The sequence below is a fragment of the Lathamus discolor genome, chromosome 1 (genome assembly GCF_037157495.1).
Source record: "Lathamus discolor isolate bLatDis1 chromosome 1, bLatDis1.hap1, whole genome shotgun sequence".
NCBI classification, from domain to species: domain Eukaryota; kingdom Metazoa; phylum Chordata; class Aves; order Psittaciformes; family Psittacidae; genus Lathamus; species Lathamus discolor.
Genome location: NC_088884.1, coordinates 147994272 through 148018872, shown reverse-complemented (window position 1 = coordinate 148018872; position 24601 = coordinate 147994272). Strand labels below are relative to the sequence as shown.

The following is a 24601-nucleotide window of genomic DNA, read 5'->3' as shown; positions in this document are numbered from 1 at the left end:
GCTGCTTATTCATGCTGGTCAGAAGTACTCATGTTCTTCACAGTTTACTACTCTGATAGTCAACTGTGTTGGTGGATTTTCAGGCTGAAAACAATTTATTTGAACTTCAGTAATGTAGCTCTGCTGACACAATGAAACTTAAGGGTGTGGGGAGGGGGAAGTGCAAATGGAAACAATAAAGCTATGTAGTTAAAATACACACATTTTGGAAGGTAGAAGGACTATCTTCTCTTCAAGGAGAAAGTTCTTTGCAGGTGGGAATTTGTAGTTTTTTAAGACATCTGGATGGTATTGATCCACTAGTTTAAAAGGTATTTCTTCTCAGTTCATGTTTCTTACTCTCCAGAAGCTAAGATGCTTTCTAAGGTTCATTTGTTTTACTATAGCTATCATTTTAGTCTTTCTTTGGACATACAGCTTGGAACATGGCTGTATTCTGAGATTGTGATCTCTGTCCTTATGAATGCTTCATCTTTTGACATGTTTTGTGAACCAGTGGTGACAGCGGCATCTGTTGGAGGTGGTCTTTATTGTAGTTTGAAGAAAAGTCATTGCCTTGCAGCAGATTGGTCAAGTTAGTCTGACATTTGTCAAAATAAAGCACATTTAAGACCATTTCTTGAGCTAATAGTAATAAGAATCTTGATGTAGCGAGTATTTAGGTTAAGAAAAAATAAATAAGCAAAAGCGTCCAACCAGCTCAGTGTAATTCTCTAGATGTTTGGCTTGTTTGAGATCATTGCATTTTAATTGCATAATTTTACAGGGGCCTGATTTTAGGCTCCCGCAACTGATATAATCTCAATGGCTGAGTTTGTGGAATGCGGATATTGTTAATACAAATTACCCTTAATTAATTTCCTGTACTTTCCTTATTTTTACTTTATGATCACAGTTTTTAGGTGGCTGGTATTTTTGGTTTTGCACCTTTTTTTTTTTCTCTTTCTCAGCTGTACAGATTAGGGACGTGGCTCTGAATCCTCAACTCCACAATTATTTTAATATTTTTAATTCTGATTCACTGATTTATTTGGTTTTTTTTAATCATCTTTTCCTCTGTGATACCTATTGGCCAACTAATCTTTCTTCTCTCACTGTGTTAGTGCTTCTTTTTTTGTATGGAGGAAGCATTTCTTATTCTGATATTCTGTGTTCCTGGATATCTTCTTGGATCTAGCTTTTAGTAAATTTATTCAGGAAATAATTTAACCTAACCTAACCTCCCACTGTGTTTACGTTGAGGACAAAAACGCTCGCAGGATCTTCGGGGGAACTCAGGAGCAGACCTGGTTTATAACAGTGGTCTCATCTGTGCAAGATGGAAAAAGCTAATATATAAAACATTACTCAGAATTACTAGAATTTGAAACAGTCCCTGAAAAAGTTGTATTTTCCTGTCTGTCACTTAAAGCATGTTAGGCTTTAATAACCAATTAAGGCTAATATTCACATTGGCTATTACAGCAATCCAAGAAACTTTAGATTTGCTTAGGTGAAATATTCTTCCAGTGCTACAGGTGAACTATATTATTGCCTTAGATTTGTTTTTACAAGTCTTGGCTGTGACAGGTATGTCAAAATGTCCTCAGTTTAAAATCAGTGACTCAAACAGAGAATGGGGCTTTCGTTCTATCTGACTGCTGGTGCCTACTCTCATGTTCCACATCATCACATGCTATTGGTTGGAGAAGATGGGGTGGAAAATGGGCAAAATTATTAGCTTGTTCAGCTAAGCAAACAGTCTCTTTTCTTGTATTGATCACAGATTTGTGCTTTCAAACATTTATCAGCTTCTGGCATGGCTGCCTAGTAGCCCAAGGTAGAGGATAGCAGAGCTATTTCTACAAGAGGAGTTCCTTGGCAGTTGCCTGCGGTAATTATTTTGGGGGTTCTCAGTTACAATGCATTCCAATTTACAAAGCAGATCTGTGCCTTTAAGATGCATTGAAGTCATAAATGTATAAAACTAATAAATAAACAATAAATCTTGAACAATTGCATGTAGTGATTTGGTGGTGTACCTGGGATGAGGACAGCTGATTTTAGCATCTGTGCCTGCCCTACTAATTCTGAATGTTCTTGACTGATTGCTTTCAGAAGTTTCCATTTTCCAAATACTGGTTTAAATGTCTTATGGATACCTTCCAAAAGGCTACCATCCAATTTATTCTCTCTGCTTCCCATGGAAACTGTTGACTTTTATAACTTAATACTGCTGTGTTTTGATTTCTTTTACATCGACAGATTTCAATGCTGTATTTCATAGATCTTTTTAAAAAAATGCATTCAGTGAAGATTTTCTCTGTCAGCCCTTTGTACTCACATGGCAGGTTCTAGCATTACTGGTCTCAGACCTGTCATACTTTGATACTAACTCCTGTAGAAAAGTAGGATATAAAGTAAATACATACTATCAGTATGCTTTGCAAGGTTCAAATGAGGGCTGGGACACTTCTGTAAAGACAGGCTGATATAGTTGGGCTTGTTCAGCCTGGAGAAGAGAAGGCTCTGGGGAGACCTTAGAACAGCTTTCCTCTAGCTAAAGAGGGTCTACAAAAAAGGGACTTTCCACAAGGGCATGTAGTGACAGGACAAGGGGAGAAATGGCTTTCAGGTGAAAGAGGAGTAGATTTAGATTAGGTATTAGGAAAAAAGTCTTCACTGTGAGGGTGGTGAGACACTGGAACAGCTTGCCTGGAGAAGTTGTGGTTGCCCCATCTCTGGAAGTCTTCAAGGCCAGGTTGGACTGGGCCTTGAGCAACCTGGGATAGTGAAAGTTTTCCCTGCCCTGGCAGAGGAATTGGAACTAGATGACCGTTAAGGTCCCTTCCAACCCAAACCATTCTATAATCTGTCATCCTATCATTTAAATATAAATTTATATAGATATATATTTATAGAGATATAAATTAGAGGCTAAGGTCAGATCCATCTTAATCCTTCTTACAATCTTTCTACAAACCCCATTATTTTTTAAATTAGTCTTACTACCATATTTATAGTTTTTACTTGTAAACCAACACATTCAAAATTTACTAATAAATGTCTCTAGTTCATGATCTTGCATCTCTTTTCCTACTTCTAAGACTTTAACTCACCCCTGCCCCCATCAATATACTAACAGTTAAAATTTGTTGCTTACCTTCAGATTTAGCATTGTTCACTTTTGTCCGGTTGGTTGTTACCTTCTCTTGTTTGGATTTCTTTGTATTTTCATGTACTTCTTTGCATGAGTTTGGAACATAAGAAGTGGTCTCAGTGTTTCTCATTCTTTATTTAGACAGGAATTAACTTCAGTAGAATAGCAAGTGGATCAAATAAGCTGTTTTCATTCAGGCAAAAGTTTAATCTAGCCTAACATTACTGATTGTATTAACTTGACAGGGTTAGTAATTATATTTAGGGAAGGCATATTGTTTTGTTCTGCCATGCTGCCATAAAATAAAGGTTTGTTGATGTTGCAAAAATTTGGCCCTCTTTGTATTGTAATGTTCTAAAAATAAAGCTGAAGTTCCTAGTGGAGTCTGATACTCTGGTTCATAGCAACTGATGTCACATAGATTTCTAAAATTATGCCTGTGTTGAACACACAGAATTTTCAGGCTTTTCTCCATTTTAACCAAAACCAACTGTGTCATTATTCTGTTCCATCTCCCTTTTCCAACTAATACTTGTTTCCTGTTGCATGATTTATGAGTACCTGTTGTATTCTTTTGCGTTGATAGTGTTTACCCATCTGGGCTGTCTTAATTTTAGCCTAGCATAATGTGTCTTTTGGCTGGTTTGCACTATGCTGTTGGTCTCTGTTTCCTGAAATCAAAATGAACAAGGAATTTAGCACCTGTGAAGTGGTTCCAGAAGGAGGTAACATCAGTGAATCCGTTACTTACTCTTGTTGTTACAATAAAGTAATGCTTAAGGTCAAGAAAAATCCCATACCCACCGAATTAAGTCAGTAGGAGTAATTTAAAAGAATCGGGATTCACTTGTTTAATATACCTAAAGAAACAAAGTTCCTTTCTTCTCTTGCAGTTAAAACTATTTTCTTTGCTCATTTTTGTATTTTCCTTTTTGTAGTCTATGAGAAAGGATATTTATGTTGAAGAGTGTTTTTCTGTTCTGTGAAAGTTCTGACTATTTTATTAGAAAATAGAATAAATTTATACAAGGATGAAATGCACTCTAGATTACAAAAGAAGCTTTTCACACAGAGATGTGAATTCAGTAAGCCAAATTGCATTTAAAAGAAAAGAGTTTTATATATATCCCTTAATTCACAAACTTACTACAGGCTCAAAAATCATAAGATAAAACACCTCTTCTTGTGTTTGAGTGCCATTGTGTGTCAGAAGTAATTGCTGATGGTCTCATCAAATGATGATAGATAAGTATCTGGAATTATTTGTCAGGTGGCAATTTTATCTGTCAGTATTTGGTTTGCATGGCAAGGTTTTGGTAGTGGGGGAGCTACAGGGACAGCTTCTGTGAGAAGCTGCTAGAACCTTTCCATATGTCTGATAGAGCCAATGGCATCCGGCTCCAAGACAGAGCCACTGCTGGCCACAGCTGAGCCAATCAGCGATGGTTGTAGAGAGGCTGGGATAACATAGTTAAGCAGGGGAACAGTAACCAAGGAGAGGAGTGAGAGTGTGTGAGAGGAGCGACTCTGCAGACAAGGTCAGCGAAGAAGTAAGAGAAGGAGGTGCCCATGGAGAAAAGCAAGATGGGGCAGATTGTTCCCCTGAAGCACATGGAGGTCTAAGGTGGAGCAGATATCCACCTGCAGCTCGGGGAGGACACCACACCAGAGCAGAGGAATACCCAAAGGAGGCTATGACCCCATGGGAAGTCTATGCTGGAGCAGGCTCCTAGCAGGACTCATGACTCTGTAGGGGACCCATGCTGAAGCAGTTCTTGAAGAAATGCAGCCCATGGGAAGGACCCATGTTGGGGAGGTTTGTGGGGGATGCATGGAAGGAACTCTATGCTGAAGAAGGGGGAGAATGTGGGGAGTCCTCCCCCAGATGAGAAAGGAATGGAAGAAAAAACACGATGAACTAACCACAGTCCCCGTTCCCTATTCCCCTGCACTGCTGCGGTGGGGGAGGTAGAGACATTGGGAGTAAAGGTGAACCTGGGAAGAAGGGAGGGGGGAAGGTTAAATTTTGGTTTTATTTCTTATTATTCTACTCTGATTTGATTGGTAATAAATTAAACTAATTTCCCCAAGTTGAATCTGTTGTGCCTGCGGTGGTAATCTCTGAATGGAACTCTCTCTGGCCTTACATTGACCTATGAGCTTTTCATTATATTTTCTCTCCCCTGTACAGTTGAGGAGGGGAGTGATAGAACAGCTTTGGTAGGCATCTGAAGTCCAGCCAGGGTCAACGCACCACACTGTCTCTCCTAGACCATAAGATTTTTCTGCTCTATATTTGAAAACTTTGATAAATGAAAAAAATGAAAGTAAATAGATTACACTAAAAATTGTATGAATAAGGAAAACTTACAGAGCTGACTGATAGTACAGGCTAACAGTTAGTGGCAAGCAGATGACTTGTTCTGGAGGAAACTCAGGAAAGAATGTGTCTTTTCTCCAGAGAGCCCCCAAGTGACATCTTCAGTGGCCAAGGAAGGAGCCTTGAATCTCTTTGCTTGGTGTCCAGGTTATTTTTAAATAAACCATCCTCTTTTGGTAAGCGTTTTAATGCTTTGACATCTTTAGAAATATCTTCACATTGGTACATATTTTTTCATTTTTGTGGGTTTTCTTTTGTTTGTTTTTTAAATGTCTTCTATTTATATCAGGTTAGACTGCTGGAAGGGAGCACTGAATATTACTGGGGTTAAGATGATTGAGTGTTTAACTGTACACCTGAAGAAGCAAATTGATTGCAGGTTGAACCTGGTGACTAAACAAACTTAAAAATATTAATGCTGTAATGATGTGAACCTGATTGATGATCTACATCTTTTAAAGGGATTTATAAAAAAATCTAATTATATGGCTCATATGAAAATATTGCATTTAAGACTCGTGTTCATTTTTTATCAGATGTGCATTATCAAAAGATAAACATCTGGGTTTACTTCTTTTTCAAAGCCAACAGGATGCATTGGCAAAATGTTTTAACATTTCTGACCATAAGTATTTTTTTTTTAATACAGTTCATTATGTGTTAATTATCTTAAGATGTGTGTACACTGTTCTGTGTTTTTATCGTCTGCTTTCAGTGTGTGAAGCGGTAATAGCTTAACCATATATGTAGGGCTTATTCTTAATAAATTAAGCAAGTAAGTAATTCAAAAACAACTGTTGAAATTGAAAAATTAGGGAATTTTATAGTAGAAAAATGTTGGTTTACCCAGGATATGCAGGTAAATGCAGTCCCTGGAATTTATTTCAAAAGTTAAATTATATTAGCATAAAATATGATAGGAACGGTGCATGCCTCCCAGTCGACTCTTCAAGGAAATGCTATAAAGCTTCCTAATTTGTATTGAGTCATTCAAATTGAGTCCCCTCTTTTTTACAGCCAGCAAGTGTTTCTGTAGGATTCAGTACATGTTTTTTTCCCTAAATTTGACTGCTTTGTCTTTCAGCTCAGGAAGGTTGTGAGCAGTGATCTTCTCTACTGCTGTTGGTACATTTCTGGGGAATGCACATTCTTTATGAGTGTAGCATGTAGAAAGAGCCTTTGTTAGTGTAGACCATAAACATGAAATGTGACGCTTCATCCTCTAAAGCATCCCTTCATTAAGTCACTGGTTATTTTCATATGGAGAAAAGTTTCATATTTTCATACAAAAAGCATACTCTTTTAATCTCACTGCGTTATATTAGTAGTGGTCCAGCAGTGATGCTTTCTGACTTTTACAGACAAGGTCAGTCTGTGTTTCATCTGCCCACTCTCTACCTTGAAATTTTAAATTTACTGTAAGGCACAATATAGTAGTCATCTGTCCTGTGAAAAATAACTGTAATATTTGTTGCTTGTAGTTTGTTTTTTTAATGAGTGCAAAAATAACCTTATCCTTCAACATGACCCTTCTGCCAAGCATCTGAGTTGGTACTGATGCATCAGTACTTATAGTACGGATGTAACATAGTGTAAGATGGGATGTTTTTTTCCTAATAACCTATCTGTGGGTTCAATGCATGACTGAATGGCTAAAGGCCCGGGAGTTGAGACTTCACAGTCACCTGCACTCTGTCATGCAGAGGTAGTCCAAAGTCTTACCTTGTTCTGGTAAAGCATCACGAAGCAGATACTGACTTGCTTAAACTGAGATCCTTGCAATCAATATTTGTATTATATAAGCAAAGTGCCCTACAGGCAAAATCTATTTTGATGTTTCTGTCTATGCTGTTTGGATTACAGCACATCTTAATAGTGATATGGATGTCAGTGTGCTTTGGAGAAAAGATGATGAACTTTGTCTTGACATATCTACTCAAGGAGTTTCTGAATCTTACTCATTACTGCATTTTTGAGAACATGACAGTAATACCTGTCATTGTGTTGGGCTATCTCTTGTATCTTTTAATTTTTGTAGAAAATTGAAAGTACGTAACATCTGCTCTTATTTGTTGCATGGTTTCCCAGCTGTTGGTAGCACAGCACAGGCATATAGAAATGATACCTGTATGAGATTTTTGTTTGCTTGTTCTCTACCAATTTCCTTACAACTTTTGGTGCTTGACAGAAGCAGTGTGTCATAGTTATTGGTACTTAGTGTCACTTCACAGATCTGAAAAATACACTGCTGTAGCTCATTTCACTCTTCTTGTGCTGAACCTGTCCATTTCCTGCTCAGAATGTAGCAGAGTTTTTTGATATTGCTTTAACTTTTTCAGCGGATTGTTATTTAATGCATATTTCTTCTTTGATGACATATTTTACCTTTTCTATAAATAGTCACCAACTTTGCTAGGTGAAAGTTTAAAGAGGGTGTGTGATTTTATTAGTACATAGAATGAGTTTTAGCTATTGTTCCTCAAGATCATAGCTTTACAAATGTGCAAAATTGGAAAAAGAACATTTATTATTCTTAAAATAAATTATTCCCAGGAATGTTAAGCTGAGACCATTTCTGTGTTTTAAGACTGTTTAAAAGCTTGCTGATAACATCTGATACCTTTATTGAATCCTGAGAGCAATGGCATCAATTACTCAGTTTTGGAAAGTAAATTTGTTTGGGAACAAAGATGAGCAAATACCAGTTAGTTCTTAGTACTTAAGTACTCTCTGCCAAACAGTATCACATGCAGGTGCAAGAAGCACAGTAGCAGTAGATTCATCGTAACAAAAACTTGTCTCTTTTATAAACAACTAGCAGAAAATACATTTTATGCATTTGTAGAGCTTTAGATTTTGAAATTATTTTTATGACCTAGCATGTATTACTCCTCAGTTACAGAATTGATAAGTCTTAGTTGTCATTATTTCTGAAATGTGAGTTATTTTTCCTTCAACTGCAGTACTTTCAACCTTATGAATATAAACACTGGAGATCAAGGATTCCACTTAAAAAAATACAGATTTAGATGGCTAAATGAACTATTGCAAATAGGTATAAAATTTGGCTGAAATTTTCCTAAAAAGAGACGTAATAGGAAATAAGGGCACTCTATTGCAAATACAAATACTCCAGTGGCACTGAGTAATTAACACTAATGCTGGGCTAGTCAATTCTAGAGTTAAAACAATACCATGGAGTGTAAATTAGGAAACATGAAAGTAAGCTTACAGAAATTGAATGGTCAAAGATGCTGTTGACATACACTTTGTAAGCAATAAAGCAATTCTGATTTTTTTGTTTGTTCATTTCTTTAAGGTTTTATGTAGCTTATCAGGCAAAATTAGGACAGTGACTTGTTAACTGGAAAAAAGTTCTTCTAGTTCTTATAATGGTCATGGGAAGCTCCCCCCTTCTGTTACGAGTTTTCACACTCCTTTAACTTTTGAACCATGAAATACTGTGCAGAGAAAAAGCAGGAAGTAATGACAGGAATGCCAGACATTTTTGATAAGTGGTGCAGAAGTGCCTGCAATACCTATTGCTTTCTTTATTTTTCTTAATTTTTAAAATGGAACAGGTAGGCACTTCTGAGTGGTGCGTAGAAAGTAAGTACAGCTGCAGATGCAGTTATTTAAAGAATGGGATGCAGCTGGCTTCCCAGTCTTGTCCATGCCAGTTAAGGAAGTGGTTTTCCTTAACTTGCATGGAAGAGGATTAGGAATATATCTTCTAAAAGAGAAAGGAAAACTAGATCCAGATTTCTTTTTTATAGACAACAAGAGCTTGTACTGGGTGTACAAACACACACACTGCTCTGAAGTAAAAGCTATGAGTAAAGCTGTAATGCCATATATTTTTATTCTTTGCCAGTTTTCTACTTTCTAATAAAAACTGTGGTGAAGCTGCCGCTATATTATTGTAATTTGATTAAGACAATATGAGATCCCTGCTACTTAATATGTATTTATGACATTTTAATTTTGTCACAGTGATTTTTTTGAGTATCTCTCAGTTACAAAGGAACAAAAAGTCTGGAGTAGAGAGTCTATAATTTTTTCCAAACATGGAATGTAACTTTGGAGTGTTTGACAAAGAACACAATATAATGGATCTTTAGCCCAAACAAGATGTTTACATGCTGTAAAAATAATTACAAACATGTAGGATAACTTTTTATTGAAGTATTCTCATTATATTGCTTTATCTTCTGGGCCTGTGATAAAAATGGCCCCATGCATATATAATAACTTTTAATAGTCAGAGTTTTTCCTGATTTTGTTCATAGTATCAGAAGTAGTTCTGTGGGACTGTTTGCAGGGGAGGGGAGAAAATATTTAGCATTTTGCTTTCCATTGGTTTTTTTGTTTGTTTTTTTTGGGGGGGGGGGTGTTTACAACAATTTGCAAGGAGAGTGCAACTCAGCAAGGAGTCTCCTCTTCCTCCATATGGTAGTGACATTTGAGTAAACCTTGGAGGATTAAAGGCACTCTAGTGAGCACTCACTCTAAACTCCTGATGCAACATGACAGTCCTAATCTGGGTTCTGGGCTGATTAGATGGCAAGAGCTCAAAGGGAACCCTCCCCCCAACAAAATCCAACTGTGCAATAACAGTTTGCACTGATGAAAGACACTAAAAAAAGTCCTATACTGTAAGTTTAGATTAAAGATTCAGTATATGTACAAACTTATGCAAATTAAGTTTTCAGATATAACAGTTTAACGACTGGTTGTACAATAAAATCAGTTTGTGTAAAGCTTTTCTGTGTGTGTGCTTGAATGAGCACAGCTTGATACAAATGTCTTTTCTGTATATTAAAGAGAGTTTGCAAACAATCTAAATGGTTAAATGATGGTAGAAAATACAGAAATTGATCTGAATAAGACTCTTAAATCTGACTATGCATCATCACCATCTGCTGTAATAGGAAAATAGAAAAGTAGAGAAAGATATATTCTAACTTTATTTGGAATAATGCAAAAAAATCACTATCTTGCATGTTATGCAAGAAGAACTTATTTCCATAATGGGAAACTCATTGGAAATTATGCTTTTTGTTGCTCTATATGGTTCTAAACAGCTAAGACAAATATTAGATAAATTATTAATTTGGTTAAACTCAGGAAATGGGGGTTTATCCCCCCCCCCAAAAAAAAAAAAAAAACAAACAAGCAAAAAACAAAGAAAAAAAACAAAAAAAGCAACAGTATTTTCAGCTTTCAAAAAGTTGTATGGCAACAGGTGTAATTATTCAGCATTGCCCGTCTTAATTTATTTGTTTTGGCTGAGTGAATATTAAATTGTACTGCTCAACACCTCTCCTGGAACAAGAACAATGCTTCAGCCACAGTTTGTAAATTGGCCTTACTGATCTATAGATTATTTTTACTGCACATCAACTGAGTAATTTGTTCCTTTTGTTCCCTTATGCTTTTTCTAAGTCTGTCAGAGCATGACAGAGAATCCAGTGTTTTATTTTCAAAGGAGAATCAGTGATATTTTAGTTTTTCTATCTCCACCTTTTCGAACTCCTTTTTTTTTTTCCTTTCCTCTTCCTTTCCTCCCCCCCCCCGCCCCCCCAAGGTATTTTTGCTATTATTTAGATACTTAAAGGTATTTTATCACAAAAATATCTGCTGGGAACAGGAAATATACTTTGTGATTCATTCTTGCCAATATGATTCCATTGACATAGTAGGAAATAAACTGTGTAATGTCAAATATGAAGCTAATAGTGGTATTGAACATATTGTGAATTTTCAGTTCTTTGTTTGGTATTACAAGATTCTGTGTTTCTGCAAAGCTCAAAGAATCCTTAATTATGGCTGCATGTTTTCTGAAAAGAAACAGTTGCATAGAAGCTGTGAGAGTTCAAAGGAAGTCTGGTCAGATTATTTAATGAAATCTTGTAAATTATTTTCCTACATCCTGAGTATCCTTTACAAACATTTAAAATTAAAACATCAGGCTTCTTTTTAAGAAAGAAAAAGACAAGTTTTAAGGCTTATGCAAACTGATCGTAAATGCTGATGGTAGAAAATTGTAGGATTTCAGATCAGGTTGCCCCACTTACCACAAGGATTTTAAATGCAGTGTTTAAAAGGAAATGCTTTTTAGCAGTTTCATTAAAAATATGGCTATAAGAAATAATAATAATAATAAAAAAATCACAATATTCTTAATTCTTTGACCTAACTTAGCTCTTCTGCCTACAAGTTTCATCTCTTCAGAACCACCATCTATTTACTCAGATGTGTGGGTTGGATTTCTTAGATTTTGAGAAATCCTCTGTAAGCATGAGGTAAGAATGGGAAAAAAGACCAAGCCTGACCTACCTTAAAATGTCCCAGGATTAAAATTACAGCTTTAACGGGTTGAACTGATAATGCACTGTCAGACTGACTGGTAATTTCTCAACACCTTGTTGTCTTTGCTGTATGTCAGGCTGCACTTTGACCAAAATGGAAGTGTATTAGAAATTCTGCAGTACAAACTTTTGTGTTTTAAGCAATGCTTTTTAATCCTGTTACTATATTCTGCAAGAACTGGAGTTCAAACAATACTAAAAATTAGTCTGCACAGCCCTCCCTTCATCCCATTCCCAGGTTTGTTTTTCTTGTATTTCTTATCCTATTTAACATGGCCTGTATTTATAGCTGCTGGTGGTGGGAATACAATGGTGTTGCTGCAGGCTTCGCTTTAATGGATCCTTGCCAAAGATAGTCATTGTTCCCATTGCTTGAGGCTGCTCAACTGTGCAAGGTTGCTTGGAAACCCTCTACTAAGTAAAACCTTCTAGTCATTTTCCTTCACCTCCCAAGTCATACCAGTCAAGTGCTGAGGGATTCAGAGGAGGATCACAGTCAATGTGGTTGCTTTTTGTGACCTTTTTGATGCTAAACCAGTGACCTCTTAAATGCAGCAGTGTAGCTGCATACTGTAGCGTGCACGACTACCTAGCTAAAAAACAAACACCACACCAGCCAGGAGGCAACGTCATCGGGTGTCCACAAAGGCAGTTAGCTGATGATTTAAAAAATCCTGGAGTAAGGAAAAAGCCTAGCTAGTAGGTTCCACTTTACGTTATACCATTAAGGAAAATAGTTTTGTCAGTGGTATAGCTTTAAGTATACTAATGGTGTATCTCAATATATATCTCAATGGTACTTTAAGTTGTACTGTGGTGGTTTGTCTTATATGGAATGAAATAAACACTAAATGAATACAGTCTGGCCCTGATGCTCAATATACCTAGGCTTTCCCTAACATTCACTTCCTTTTACCATGCTAATTCCTTTTCTCACATAGCAGAAATAAATTGTATTTGATACAACACTTAAGAGCGAATCAGTCATTATTACCTTGAGCAAGCTGTTCAACAGGACAAATCAAATGCCATGCTTATTTATAATATTTAATTTGACTCACCTTTTAAAATAAGTGATCTAAATAATCTCACTTGCTCTGTTATGTGAAACCAATGACTGTTTTCAGCAACTAGGACACTAATCTTTTCAATTGCTTTATAAGCATGTTATTTACATATGTGATAAATGCTGAGGAACACCATCTGAGCATGGCTGGCTTCTTAGTAGTAGCTAACCCCTTAATACAAAGAATACAAACAGTCTGTTGTAATATTATTAGGTGAAACTTCGGATGGTATTGTATTTTCTCACTGAGGAATTGAATGTTGCCGTTGCTACTCTCCAAATAACATGACCTAAAGGTTTGTGTCAAAAATAAGATTGCTACTCCTACATGATAATTTAATCTGGTTTATATTCTGATGGGTATTAGTACTGTCTCTGAAACTGCTTTAAGTTAATGATTTAAGTATTACATTATAAAAATATACATTGTCCCGGGTATCAGGTTGTCACTACTCACTTGGCTCCATGAGGTTTCAGGAATAATTCTGTGCTGGCACAGACCCCAGGACATTTCAGTTTCTTTGGGATGTATTTGCCCTTTGCTTTTCTTTTCTTCCTGAGATCCAGCCTTCTCCTTCCTCTTAAGCCTAAACCTTTATTGATCTAACTGGCAAATATGTAATTGTTATGCATCACTAATCTTAGTATTTTAAGAACACTGTATGATGCTGTGCATCAAGTTCTGAAAGACAAGTGCATAACAACTGGAGGATTGAAATGAAAGGATAAATTACATGTATTGTGTTCTTCACCTGCACCCAAACTTTTTAATAATTTCATAGGAGCACAGGGATTGTATCTTTTTCCCCAAATAAATTAAGCCCAGTTGTAAACATAAGATAGCAAGTTGGACTGAGACAGTAAGACTTCTCTACAATGTTGAAGAAGAAAGAGCAGAGTGACTCTGAGACTTCCCAGCTTGGTTATAAGTACTGAGTGAAATAAAAACAATAATTAGACTTAGGATGTGTTTTTTTCTTTCTATCATCCCTAATAAAATAATGGTTTTGACTTGGGGTTACTTGCTTATGTAAGCTACTGAGTTTACATAGTTACATGTGAAATCTATTCCTATGCAAGTCAATATGTATAAAATAGAAAAAAAATACTAAAAATGTTAGAATTAAAAAAGAAACACAGCACAGCTACCTGTTCCACTGCTAGCAAGCTGGAAAATTGTTCTGCAGTTCCTCATTCATGGAATTTATAAGAAATGAGGGTCTGTAAGCAGATTCAGTCTTGCTACATAATGAGATTCACAGCTGTTTTATCAAATACTTCTAGCTTCTCAAATCAAAAGACTGTCTTACAAGAACATCTTTTTTGTCAGTAAGAATCCCAAAGTAATTTTGTTATCTACTGTCTGGGAGATTGCCGGGAGCATAGCTCCAGGTTAGCTGGGATAACCAGCAACTTCTGTTAACGCATATGAATGAAATGCCATTCTTGGGTTTTTCTCCCCCTCCACCCCTCCTTTTTTCTTTTTTTTTTTTTTTAATTCTGTTAACTTTGAGGATAGATTTTGGTGTCATTAGTCTGTAACTGTAGTAGCTGCTTAGTATTTAGCTAAATAATTTGCTATAAATAAAACCATGCTTACAAAATCTTTACTCAAGTCCTTTAACTGCCCTTTTAGGCACTGTGAAAATAATAACTTATCAATATAGTAAAGTGGACAACTTTGTGAATAGAGTAGATTGTGCTCAGCTAGAAAGAGCAGCTACAACATCATAAAACTTGAGACCTTTCTTTTTAAGCGGCGCCTGTTTAAGTTCTAAAAGGTACCTATTTCTTTGTGTTTGTTTTGTATATTTATAGAATGTAACCATATTTACTCCAGTATCTAAATTTGCTTCTATGTATTTTTTTTCTGAATTAGTTGGATAATGCTTTGAATACAAGAAAAAAGTAACAGCATGAGCAAACTCAGAAGGAATCACTCACTTCAGCTGCGTGAACCCACAGGTGCTAAATGTAGTTTAATACAGAAAGTGTAACAGTAGCTCTAGGACCCGTAAACCATTGTGCAAAAGTTGGTCTAAATGGGGGAAAATCCACTCCTTTACTGGGAAACAGGGGCTTACTTCAGAGGGGAAAAATGGATACTGCATGAGAAATTAAGACGCAGCAGGGCTTACTGGGAGTGGGAAGTATGAGCTGCAGGCAGTTCGTGGAAGTTCCATTTGCTGTACTTCTATTGCTGCTTTGGAGGCTGTGCAGACAAGTGTAGTGACTATAGCATAGTACAAAGACTGTAGTGTGATCTTGTCAGTCCAATAGGATTAGTTGTTCAACAAAGTTACAGAGGTTGGACCATTAGATGCCTTGAAAATAGGAAATTTGGTGGAGAATGGGCAAAGAATTTTGAAAGATCATGAAGGAGCAGTGAGGATAATGTATGTGTATTGTTCACACTAGTCAAGGGAGATAATGCTGTGACAGAAGACATGAAACTAGGGAAATACTTGATGCAGAAGATTGTGATTCAACAAGGAAACTGAAGAATTCATGATCTCAAAACGTAAGTAAATATGCCTCTAAATTTGAGGGAGTTGAGAGATACTTATGGAAAATCAGAAATAGAAATTAAATGTCTTGCAGCAGATACTTCAGGTGATACAGATTGTTTGCAAAAGTTTTGTATTTTTTCTTAATACATTCTTGTTAAAATGAAATTTGTTTTTGCAAATATTTGTTGTTGTAATACCATTTTATTTCAAAGTCTTTGGAAAACTATATATAAGAATATAGCTTAATATTTTTGCATTCATACTGTCTTAGTGCTTGTTTTGCTTTTTAGGTTTCTTTTTTGTTCCTTGAAAAGTAGTCTGTGAGAAGACATGAGTTGTACACTCATGTACATAGTTTGCCCAACAAACTACCTTTCAGAACAAATACAGTACAGGAAAGTAGTTATATTTGGAGGTTTGTATAGGCCCAGCAATTGTAATATTTCCTATAAAAATGGCGTATCTTCACTTAAAACATTGTAGCTTGCATGCATATATAAACTATCTTTGCTCAAGAGAATTCACTCGTAGAGACAAGCAGGGGAAGAGAGTACAATAAGTACAAGAAAGGGGGAAGAAGATGCCAGACCTTTAATCAACCCAAACCATTGTATATGTTTTCATTCTTGAACTAATTGTTAGGGTTCAGAATCTATCTTTATTATTATTATTAATTACTAAAAGACTATGCAGAAGAAATTGGTCATATAAGCAGCTCAGACTAATACATTCAGTGTCAAGGACTTCACCCCAGAGTTTAGTGATGTCCCAGGTGAGAATAACATTCCTTGGGCATCTACAAGAGAGGCAGAATGGTGCACTGATACCAAAGTACAGCTGACAGTGGAATCACACAGGAGGAAAGCTGACAAGGACATTTATGAGTATAGGAGAACACAACGAAAGAAGTCTGAGACTCAGAAAGAATGACAGCATATATAAGAAGAAGGATATAGCTTGACCCCATGAGTGCTGGGAGAAGTACCATTTTTTGTTGGGACTTGAGTCACTTGAGGTGGCTTCCCCAAAAGGAAGCTATAGTTTCCAATGCTCAAACTCATACTTTGAACATGCTTTGGATGCATATGTGTAAACATACAAGAATAAAAGCAGCACATCTGTGTAAAAATGAAAATAAAAAGAATATCTCTTTTTGCCCCACTGTGTGGCATAGGAATGAAGTCCTGTTTGCAAGAGAAAACAGTATTTTAAGGTGATCTTTTTCATTCATCTTAGTCATTACCCTGAAAATATTTTGGCATTGGCTGATTGTTTCCAGCTATGATCTCATATACCTTAGGTCTTTTATTTTAAAAAATTGCTTCTATAATTCTCATGGTAACATGTAATACAGGATCATATATATGTGTGTTCCTTAGTTTCCTGAAGAATTTCCTGTCATAAAGGTTCTTTAGTTCTCTGGCATTAGGTCTTAAATGACATGTAGTCCCTAGATGAATTTACTTTTATTGTCAGATGCAAACTTTGTGCAGTACTGTATGTATTTATACAAGCCAACTTTGTTTCTCATCATCAATCAAGACTTCGTAGGAAAGATTTAACAATGTGCAAGGAGGCTTCAATCACACTTTATTAACGCTTGTGCAATTTTCACATGGTATGTGCTTCATGGCATCCACAGGCGAGCTCAGAGTCCAGCAGGGATAGGTATGTAATGCTCCTCAGTTGAAGAAGTACAAGTAGACACAAGCAGGTTTCAGTCCTTAACTTCAGCAAAGACAGGAACATGCATCAGGATCATTACCCTGAGCACAGAGAGGTCCGTCAGTAAGAGTCTAACATTTCAGCAAATGTCCTGTTGCACTGATGTTACACAAGGTCTTATTCCATTAATTCCAGTAGGATTACCCGAGCATGCCAACATATCACACAGAACAAAATCAACAAAAACACAGTCTAAAATCTGGCAAGAATAAATATAGCAATAGTTGAGAACAAAAAAAAATTAAGAGCAAAACTTTTTGGGGATTTTTTGTTGTTTTTTTTTAATGTAGAGGAAAAGTATCTGCTCAAAACTGTAAATGGAATTGAAATCACTATCACTGAAATTTAAAAAAAAAAAAATTCCTTTTTGTCAGTTAAGGAAAAGCTGGAATATTAAAACACTGAAAATAGGCAACTGCAGTTAGTGCAATTTTTTTTTTCTTCCCAGACACACATATCCTTGGAAATACTTAATGCTGGCAAGGGAAGGAGAGTCTACCTCTGATTTTATTGGGTTTTGAATTTACTAGTGAGCTTGACCTGCATTACTAGTTTGAATGTGCAATGGATGCTTCTCACGTCACAGACTTATAGAATCATAGACTGGTTTGGGTTGGAAAGGACCTTAAGATCATCTAGTTCCAACCCCGCTGCCAGGGGGACAACTCATGCTAGACCACGTCGCACAAGGCTCTGTACAACCTGGCCTCGATCGCTGCCATGGATGGAGTATTTACCACTTCTTTGGGAAACCTGTTCCAGTGCCTCACCACCCTCACAGTAGAGAACTTCTTGCTTATCTCTGACCTGAACTTCCCCTTGTCCTATTGGTACCTTTCAAGATAGGATAGGATTAGTATGAATAGTGTGTGGGGAAAATGGCATATGAAAATATTAAGCTATAGTCAAAAAAGTAAATAGACTAATGTATGGATTTCATTTCAGAAATTAAATCTTTTAAACTATAGGTTATTCATTATGAATTTGAAGTCTTTGTGAAAGAAAAATGAGTCACTCTGCACCCAAACCCAGAGTTTCTGAATTGTTATGAGAGGAGTTTAAATGAAGGCAGTAATATATCTTTGTAGTTATGAATGAAGTTATGCTAAAGCTCCGTTTTTAAAATACAGTTGTAGTTACAGATTCATTGTGTGCCAAATTAAAAGGTTCATTTTTAACTGGAGTAATAGATTCTGAAGGCCAGATCAAAGAATTAAGCATAACAGTATTCAGAGAATAGGACTTTATGAGGTGATTCCTGCCTTAAACTATATTTTGTACTTAACTGAAATGAAGCAATTGAAATGGGCCAAGATAAGGGTATTCAATTAGCCTCCTTGTCCTTTTGTCCCAGTGAAGAGAAAAACCAGTGTGTGCTTTTAGGGCTGGGAAGCAGTAGTTAAATGTGCACCACCCCTTGAAACTGTTTCTGCTCTCTAAAGCGTCCATTGTCTGAAACAGTGTCCATTGTCTGAAACAGTGGGAAGCAAGATTCTCAGCAATTGAAAGATGTAAGGGTGTGTGTGTGTGTGTGTGGAATCTAAGTTAAGATAGATTCCAAATAGCAGTGAATAAAAATCAAGCCATGGATTTTGCTCTTTGATTTAGGCTCTAGCTGCTGGAGCCTATTTGAATTTTTTAATCTCATACTCCTGTTTTTATTGTCTGCTTTCGTATGGTAAGGAAGCTTTCGGAAAAGGATTAATGCGACCAGTACAGACTTGTTGGAAAAAAATTCTTTAACTGCATATGAATGAAAAAATGGATATTATGAGCACTGAAAAGAAGTGAAACCTTTTGGATAGCTGTTGCTGAGATGTCTTATATGAGTATGAAAAATTTTGCTTAAAAATAAAAGGAAATATTTAGGATTAAGCTTTTTATGAAGTGAGAGAGAAATATTAGAGAACTATTAGCTGTACAGACTAAACAACCATGATACCATAAAACAGAATCCAATATGTGTGGTAATTTTTTTGTAATGTAAAACACTTGCATAATGTATAGCATACTCTGTAGGTTAAAAAAAAAAATGGAAAAAATACGTACTCTGCCAGTATGCACAAAGAAAATGAGGAAAGAATTGGGGTCAATTAGATTTAAGAATTTACGCTAGCAAAGAAAATGAACTTGGAAGAATTTGTATCTGCTTTTCTTAATTTTGTTTTGTATTTCTCTTGAGCTTTAGTTGTGTCCCAGAGTGATGAGTAAAATTGGAGCCACCTGTTTTCCACTGGGCCCTGTTTAGTTTCTGTTAAGTTTGTAATGCGGCATGCAAGTATTCCTATCAGAGTTATTTGGGAAAGCTGTTGTGAGTTAATAAAAATTAAATAAATGCAATAGCAAACTGTAGTTCCAACTAGGTGGCAAAGAAAACCCTACAGAAATGGCTGGTTTATGGTGGAAACCAGTGATGTTTCAGGAAGAAACTTATTAAGTGGTATACAAAAGATTGAGGGTGGTTTAAAAATTATATCAAAGTACGTTGTTTTACTGACCTGCATTCTTCTGCTCTTATGTTGCCAAGGGTGTACTGTGAAGTTCTCAGCCTCTGTAGCTTGACAAAGTGGCAAGATTTGGAAGCAGAATATTGCTTGGGGAGGTGGTTTGGAATCCCCCATCCACAATCTGACATTAGGATTTGAGTTGCTAAAGATATGGGGATATATTTTGGTAAGAAGTAGTTGGCTGTTTGCAAATGCTGTTGGGCTGTGCAGATAACACTTCGAGAATTCCTATGTCATGGGCATTTTGTGTTTCCTGGACATTAAAGCTGCATGTGATTGCAGGAGAAGGCTTTCTTTGGAATTCTATGGCATGTGTTGTAAGGTTTTCTTTCCCAACCCAGTGAAGAAACAACTTGCTCTTCCCCCCAGGCCTCCATAAAAAAGTCAGTCTACTATAAACTTACGAAAAGGAAGAACTTGGTTTGCTTCCAGGGAGTTTAAATGACTTATATAAGAATCTATATAGGATTCTATATTATTACTGAAAACTTAAGGGTGTGTAAATAAAAATTGATGAAAAAAGTTTTAGTAGTAAGAAACACAAAACTTTCTCTTGAAGAAATAAAAAGCAGGAGGAATCATTTTCAAGTCATCATTTTAGGGCGTCATATTCAAATGAAGGAAAGAAGCTCAAGGAATCAGGTAGTACTGTTCTGTCACGAACATGGAGCAGTAAGGGGAGGAAGAGTTAAACACAGGAAAAAGAGAAATAATTGTGAGTTGAAAGAGAGTATTTTTATATTTTCCTAAAGTTAGGAATTACATAATTTGTGAAGCATTGCTATTACTGTGCTTAAAAAGAGAAGATTGTTCATCACATGGGAGACAGAAAATTTAAGTGCATCAAGGGTATGGTAGCTTTCCTGAAATTGGCATTGGCTTACCCGATGGGTAACTCACTGAAAATCTGAGTTACCCATTAAAATCACTCAAATGTTATTTTAAATAAAGCTGGTTTTAGTTTAAAATAATACTTTTGAAAAGTATTTTTAAATTCAAACCTGATGGGTTTTGACTTTAAAACAAACAAACAAACAAACAAAAAACAAACAAACAAACAAAAAAAAACACACCAAAAACTTATGTTTTTTTTTTTTTTCCAGTTTTTGTTCCTGTTCTGTCCTACAGTTGTCATTCCTTGGAGGATCACGGAATTTGTAATGCTGTAGATTCACAGAATGTTTTGGTTTGGAAGGGACCTTTAAAGATTATGTAGCCTAGTCACCCTGCCATGGGCAGGGATTTCTTTCACTACACCAGGTTGCTCAAAGCCCCATCAAACTTGGCCTTGGACATTTCTAGGGGTGGGGCATCTACAGTTTCACGGGGCACCCTGTGCCAGTGTCTCACCACCCTCATAATAAAAAAATGTCTTTCTAATATCTAATCTAAATCTACTCTTTCCACCCTTTTTCATTTTAAAACTCTTACCCCTTGTCCTGTCACTACAGGCCTTGGTAAAACGTGTGTCTTCATCTTACTTATATGTCCCATTTTGATTTGTCTTTGCATTAGATAGATGTGGGACATTGTGGCTGCTGCAGCTTAGCTAATAGAAATTGTTGAGGTACCAGCTTCAGCCACTTGGTGTATTTTAGTAATTTCCGTTGATGACACCATTTTCTGGCCATGACTAATGATGAGTAGACTGTTGAAGGAAAGGCTCTTGGCCTCAGCATCACTGGATGTTGTGATTAGCCATTTGTGAAAAAAAATCACAAATTGGGAAGAAATCACTTTTGGTATTTTGAAATGGATTTGACGATTGGACCACTAGGTGAATAAGGAATTGGTTTAATGGCTGCACTGAGAGAGTTTTGGTCAATGGCTCGATGTCAAAGCTCACACCGGTGTGATGAGTGGTTGTCCTCGGTTTGGTATTGGGACTGGTGCTGTTTAACGTCTTTGTCAGTAACACGGACAGTGGGATTGATTGCACCCTCAGCACTTTTGCCAATGACAGCGGGCTGTGTGGTGTGGTCAGGTTGGAGGGAAGGGATGCTTTTAAGACAGGCTTAAGAGGTGGGCCTGTGCAAACCTCATGAAGTTCAACAAGGCCAAGTACAAGGTCGTACACCTGGACTGGGGTAATCCCAATCACAAGCACAGGTTGACCAGAAAATGGATTGAGAGCAGCCCTGAAGAGAAGGACTTTGGGAGTGCTGGTTGATAAAAACAGATCTGGGAGTTCATAAAATTAGTAGTCTTGGAGAATGGGTGCACTATGACCCATAGATGTCACAGTCATATTGACAGAAAAGTTCCATAACCAAGTGTCTTCTTACTATTCAACTATTCAACTGAATTTAGTTGCTGGATTGGAAAGGCAAGCTCCCGTGAAGCCTAAGAAGCAGAGTTGTTGAAGACATCTGGATTAGAGCTATTCATCTAAGCTCCCTTAAAGTCTACTGGGAGAAAAATGAATCAAAGGTATACATGAATAATGGGTATAACTTGCTTGATACTGAGAAAATATGAAATTGTTTTAGGATTTTCTGTTGCTCTCCAACTATAAAAGAAGCATAAATCAGTTACCCTGTAGAAGGCCATGTTACATACACTGAAAGCTCCGTGAAAAAGCTTTGCTGCTTCCTTGTTTGCGTAACTAAATATCCTATCAAACTTAAATGTTTTTCTAATTTGACTTGAAACTCTTCAGTTTTTTTTCAGTTTCTGTAAAAACGTGATTTCTTTTTGTTTTAAAATTTTCTCTTTGCAATATATAAAAAATATACACTCTTAGTACTTCCCTATTTTGCTTCCTGAAGAGAAGGGAAATCGTTGTAGAAAAGGGAGCTTTACAGATTAACATGTATTGAGTGCAGAAAATCAGAGTCCACCTAGGAAGAGAGAAAGAGTGATGATATATAGTTGTTGATGTCATGGTGAAAATACCATCTAGTATAGCACACACAAAGGGCTCACTGGAGCATTCAGGTATAAAGAGCTAGTCTGAATGCCTGTTAAAGAACTAAGTACTGCTGCCTCTGGGATATTTAGTACATGCCTTGCATTTTCTCATTTCAGCAGTTCATATGAGCTATATCTAACCCTTAGGGTTTAAAAAGGGGAGGTTCATTCTAACTATCAAGTTTGAAGATTAACAGTCTTTTGAATTAGTGGATATCCCGAATGCTTTTGCCTTTATATGAGGTGTTTTTATTGCTCCATAGTAAAAGTTCTACTTGGTTGCATAAGTGATTAATTTACTTAATCACCTCCTAGTTCTGTGCTGTATATATTGTGCCAATAAAATCCACTTTCCTTTAACCCTGATGTTGTTTCTCTTCCATTCCATGGCTATTGTATGTTAATTTTTCTCACTGATACTTTAAAAATCATTTTTTGTTAAGGGATTCATACCTGTTAACTGTTAACTTGTCTCCCCAGTTCTAGGGAGAGAGGAAGGTTTGGGAGTGATGACTGACTTTTTGTTATGTCTTCACCTACTTGTAATCAACCTCCCCAAGAGTCAGTAGCTCGATGCTGTTGATAAAGAGTTTACATAGGCTAGACACATTCATTTCAGCCTTTTGCACTTCTTAACACTGTAATGGGGCTGTGAGCTTTTCATGTGAGAGACTTAGCTGCTTCTGCTTTTTAAGACTGGTTAGGGGAGAAACAGAGATGACTGCTTTCCCCATGTCCTAGCTCCTTTGTCCTGGCAAAACTTAATGCTCATAATACACAGAGACACAGAAAAGAGTCAGCAAAAGAGACAGCAAGTGGCCTTCTAAATCTAATATAACATTGCATATTTACAAGTCACAGTTTGGAAGCAGATAGATAATCTTAAAAGTGTAAGAATCTGTGTTTTAAATAGTTGTAGGTCATATTAGATAGTGGTCAATGGTGTTACTACTTACCCAGTCCCAACTGAGAATGTCTTGCCTTGATCATTAAACACCAAAAAATCAATGATGACCACAACTTTTCCATTTAATTGATAACTGAGGATGGTGGCTAGCTACAACTGCGAAGATAGCCATTTTTAATCTGCGAGTGCAGATTGCTTACATCTAAATTTTTTAGAACTTTGCTGAGGGCCTCTGTTGCTTTGAATGTGTCATGAAACACTATGAAGTTACTGCAAGCAAGCTAATTTTTAAAAGGATAAATTCATTTACTCTTAAAATAATTTTTGTAAGCGGCATTTCTCCTTAGGATTACACAGTTTGCAACTAAATCCTTAGGATGGTGATAGAAAACAGTGAGAGATGAGAACAGTGTTCCTTTTGGCTTTATAATCTGAAGCTGTGTTTCAGGATCATAGAACATGAAAGACTTGTTTTTTTTAGTAAAGGCACTTAAACTAATTATTAACTTCTTTCATTCTGATGAAGAGTGAACAGGAGTATTAAAAAGAGTCTGATACTTGAAACTATCCTGATAATAATTTGCAGATCTTTGTCATATGGTTATCTCAAAGGCAATTTAAGTTAATTTAATGGTATTTCAAAGAATGCTTAATTGTTTGAGGGTTGTCTGATCTTTCTCTCTCTGTGGATCTGGCAGCCTTACAAAACATTATAACAATGTGATGAAAAGTTTGGCAGAAGAGATAAGTTCTACCCAAAAAATATAATTTGAGGTTAAAAGTAATTTTGCATCTGAAAACTCTTTCACTACAGGTTTTTTCAAACACCAGATCACCAGGTTGTATGAATTGACATAGATCCAGCAAAACCTATGAGATGAAGATAAGTCTTCCTATAGGACTTAAGCTTCTTGCCTGACCTAAGGAAAAAAAGCCAACACATTTTCATCAGTGAGAAATTAATTATTTGCAATACTCCTATAGTAGCATCAGTTAAATTGTTTAAAGTGTAATACAAGTCCTTTCACCAAGCATCTACTGCCTTTATGTTATCAGTAAAGTGTATTGACAAAACATCCTCAAATT

At 36.4% G+C, this 24601-nt stretch overlaps 1 protein-coding gene across 3 annotated transcripts in view; it reads left to right on the top strand.

Annotated features, from left to right (window-relative positions):
* The window catches only part of SLIT2 (slit guidance ligand 2), a 264394-nt gene that overhangs the window by 69206 nt on the left and 170587 nt on the right, over positions 1-24601 (top strand). The gene's annotated exons all lie outside the window — the stretch shown is intronic.